Source organism: Cryptomeria japonica, chromosome 6 (genome assembly GCF_030272615.1).
Source record: "Cryptomeria japonica chromosome 6, Sugi_1.0, whole genome shotgun sequence".
In the NCBI taxonomy this organism is placed as follows: Eukaryota; Viridiplantae; Streptophyta; class Pinopsida; order Cupressales; family Cupressaceae; genus Cryptomeria; species Cryptomeria japonica.
In genome coordinates, this window is record NC_081410.1 from 180998969 (window position 1) to 181003263 (window position 4295).

Below are 4295 nucleotides of genomic sequence, written 5' to 3' on the forward strand. Positions count from 1 at the left end.
GTAAATGTGCTGGAATTATGTAAGATTTTTTTCAGAAAAAGAAAAATCGTTTAGATATAAATAAACTAATTCAATGTTACAGGTGGATACAACTACAATGGAGGAAGCACGCAGTTTGAAGAGGTAAAAAACGTCTCGGAGCACGCGATAAATTTGAATTCCATTATCTCATTAAAAAAAGGCATTAATGCGATGTACTTTCCTGTCATTTTCAGCGAACAAGTCAACAAAGGCACATTAAAAATAATTAATAGCAAGTCGCGGTTGAGACTTGACGTTCGGTGGAATTGTAAAGAAGAAAGGTCTATAGGTTAATTAGACTTTTAAGTGAATATAATAATATTACCTACATCAAGTATTAATAAAAAAAGAATTTCATAAGTAAAATATTGATATTTTATTTCTTGAATAAAAGAAAGGATGAAAGATTTTAAAAATAGATAGTGAAGTAAATTACATTTCTCCATTCTTTAAGGAAGAGAATTCCATAAGGAAATGAATAATTTACAAAGAATAAAAGCTTTCAAAAATAGGGGAAGAGTATTAGTAGTTGAGCATTCCAACTTCACGCTTCTCAAAATCTTACGTGGAAATTTCAAATCACTCTCAATTTTTTTACAGTAGCTTACTTGGCAAGTCCCCTACTTATAACTAAGTTTTCAACACCACATCATCAAGTATGGTGCCTCATCAGCATGCTTTTTGTCAAGGTGTCCAAAACAGCCCAAAAAAAAAGTGAGACCAATAAGCATGCAAAAGAGGCACCAATAGTTGTGCAGCTGATATGGCATCACTTGATTGGTTACTTTTTACAATATTGGTACATTTCTTAACAACTATTGGTACATTTCCTAACAAAAATTGATATTTTATGTTTCAAACAATAAATTTTATTTGTTCAATTTTTTAAACAAAAAATATCAACAATCCTCACAACAATTGATACATGCTCAACTACTGATGCTCTTCCCCTAAATAATCAAAATAAATTACACGTCTCCATCCTTTTGCTCTCCCCATACAATCGGTCCACAATTCTTTGAACTACCGATAAAGCTTCGCTTTCTTCCTCTTCATTCATTGTGGCCTTAAACCCCTCGTTTATGCCGAAGCTACTTAATTTCCCACTCTCTATTTATTGCACTCATCTGCTCGCCTACACTTGCAAAGCATATAAATTGAACTCTCATGCGGGAGGATTTATACATTTAACACTCATTCGAGCAGGAGACCTATCAGGTCTTCCAAGCAAAGCATATACAGCGATGGCCCTTGATGAGCTTCTCATGTCTTCCTCAATCTCAGAAATTGATTGGGTCTCCATCCTTTCAAGAAGCAAAATTTCATCCAATATAGAGGATGATGTAGTCACTATTGTCCCTGTTAAAATACTATAATTCTGACGGCAGCCTCTGAAACATTTATAATTTCAAAGTAAAACATTAAATAATTAATACAAATATTAAAAAATAAAACACACAATATTCAAAATAAATAAATAAACCGTTTGGGTTGAGAAGTATTACCTTGAGTCCGTAAAGGCAATTCCGTACCCATGCATATCCGTTGTCAATCACCAGACTTTTTAATCCTTGCAACTCTTCAAAACCTTGTGCACTTTGCAGCTGAAGGCATCCTAAAATGGTGATTCGCTCCAGCAGACGATTATGTGCAATGGTCGGCAAAGATTTCAACCCTTCACATTTGTCTGCTTTAAACACTTGAAGTCCTATAAGAAAAGATAACCCTGATATTGTTTCCAATTTGGGGCATCCCTGTAGGTCAAGAGTATTCAGACTCTCAAGCTGCTTTAAGTCCATTTCATCTAGATTCTGCATCTCTTCAACTTTCAATGACCGAAGTCTGGGACAAAGCTCTCCACTAATCAGCAACTTTGAAATATTAGCTAATCTACGAAAATCTATGATTTCAAGGCTAGTCATGCGCTTGCTTGTAGAATCTCTAGACCTTTAATCTCTGGATCTTTAGGGAAAAGATCTTTCAAGAGCCGAGTTTGCAAACAGTGCAAGTCACCTCTGGCATGTGATTCCCTCACATCAGAGAGAAAAGATGATGCAGGGTAGCCTGAACGCTTCCTGTTAAACAATTCTTTTGCCAGGGTGGTCTTGCCAGACCCCGCAAGTCCATAGATCCCTGCAATCATCACCTTGCTTTGTCTCTTTGTCTCCGAATAACTTCTTTCAAAATCTTGGACGAGATCAGCAAGTCCAACCAGATATTTAGCAACATCTAACTGTATCCTATTTTTCCTTTCTTGTATCACTTGTAGCACACGAGACACAATAGTTTCACACAAATCGCTGAAATCCAAAACCGGAAATATCTTTAGAATGTCATCCTAGTAATGTGAAATGAATATCATGAACAGGCAAAAAAGGGAAAACAAGAGAAATAGTAATCTTACTCTTGATGTTGGCTAAGCTCATAACCAGATATGTCTGCAGCAGATTTAAGGGCCTTTTTCCATTTTTCCAGCTTATCAAGATACCTGCCTCTACTTTGGTGATTAGAAAATGCCGCACCATAGCGTGAATTCTCCTTCTCGATGTGGCGCAGCTCCCACGGCTGGACATTGTGGAAGACCGGAATAAAGAGGGCATCAGGTTGTTGTTTTAACATAAGAACAAGCTCGTCTAAACACCAAAATGACTCTGCATATCTTTCAGAAAAAATGGCAATTTGCACAAGTGATGAGCAAATAGCATTGTGAATGGTAAAAGAAATAGAATCCCCACCTTTAATCTCTTCACGGTCTAGAAATGCCTGACACCCTCTTTCCTAAAGAAGGTGATACAGTTGTTCAGCAAGGCCGTCCTTGACATCAGGGCCTCGGTGGCTGATGAATGCATCGTACGATCTAGGAGGTGTAATCGATGAGGAGGAGGATGCCATGAATGAAGACTGGTATTGTAAAATGTATGGAACTTTCTGAAGCAGAGTGGGTTGGATTTGATGGAATAGCTAATAAATGGAAATGCAGGAGGAGAAAGAATATGGATTAAACCAGCTATCCCACACGGACTTAAATATCTTTGCACCAAGGTAAAGAATATTGAGGAGAACGAATCGGAAACTTTCTTCCATAATAGGAGGAAGAATATTGCAGGGCCAATAGCGAAAGAATTGTGCTCCTTGCAATTTATCACAGAAGCATCTTCTCTTTTAAAAGGACATATTCTTCCCCGGGAGGAAGAAGATTATTCCAGGGCCAATGGCAAAAGAATTGGGCAATGGCTATGCAGCGGACAAAACGGCCCGCTCATGCCATGCCTTCCCCTTTCCATGCCCCCATGCCATACGACCCCGTCCCTTCAAACGGTCCAGTACTGGGCTATGCGCAGGGGTATCCGTGTTGATGATCATTAAAATTTTATTTTTATTATTAACCTTTAATGTTTTAATTTATTTTGTTTTAAGTTTTACTCGTTTAACTTTTTTTAAAATTTTATTTTTATTGTTTATGTTTTAATATTTTATTTATTTTTTCTTTTTATTGTTTTATTTTTATTAAATTATTATTTTAATAATATGTTATATATTTAAGTTTTTTATTTTTATTTATTTTAATACAATTGTATTATAATATATAATTATGTGATTTTAATATATAAGTAAATTTTAATACCATTATTTTATAACTTTTTAAAATACATTAGGTAAATAATAGTTTAATTTTTAAATTATATATTTATTTTTTTAATAATAATTCATATGTTTAATTTTTAATGTTAATTTGAATTTATTTATTTTAATATTTATTATGAACTAAAACATCCCTAATATATTGTGTTTTTAAGACATATATTAATTTAAAATTTTAATAATATTATTATTTTATTTTTAAAAAGTACATATTATAAACATTAAAAGTAAGAAGTTCTTAATAAGTATAATTATTTTTGTAAATATTGTATATAGATTGAAAATTTAAAATATATTTATTCAAAATTTGATTTGATAAGTTTATTTTTGGTGAATGTTTAATATTGGAAGATTCTGTATTTTTGGTGAATGTTTAATATTGAAAGATTGAACTTTAAAGATTGAACTTTAAAGATGCCATGTCTTCCCTTCTCCATGCCCCCATGCCATGACGCCACCGTCCAATCAAACTGTCCCGTCAGAAGCTCTACCTCTAAAATTCGTAGTGTCCTGCAGCCTCCACTTATTTTAATATATTTTTAATTTATTTTATATATATATATATATATATATATATATATATATATATATATATATATATATATATATATATATATATATATATATATATA

At 33.2% G+C, this 4295-nt stretch overlaps 1 long non-coding RNA gene across 1 annotated transcript; it reads right to left on the minus strand.

The window, feature by feature from the left end:
• Positions 1 to 505: 505 nt before the first annotated feature.
• Positions 506 to 3209, minus strand: LOC131077604 (uncharacterized). Its single transcript, XR_009358173.1, has 4 exons — positions 2757 to 3209; positions 2426 to 2586; positions 1527 to 2321; positions 506 to 1412 (listed from the first exon to the last, which is right to left on the minus strand). It is a non-coding gene; the product is annotated as an uncharacterized LOC131077604 (long non-coding RNA).
• Between the last annotated feature and the right edge of the window lie 1086 nt (positions 3210 to 4295).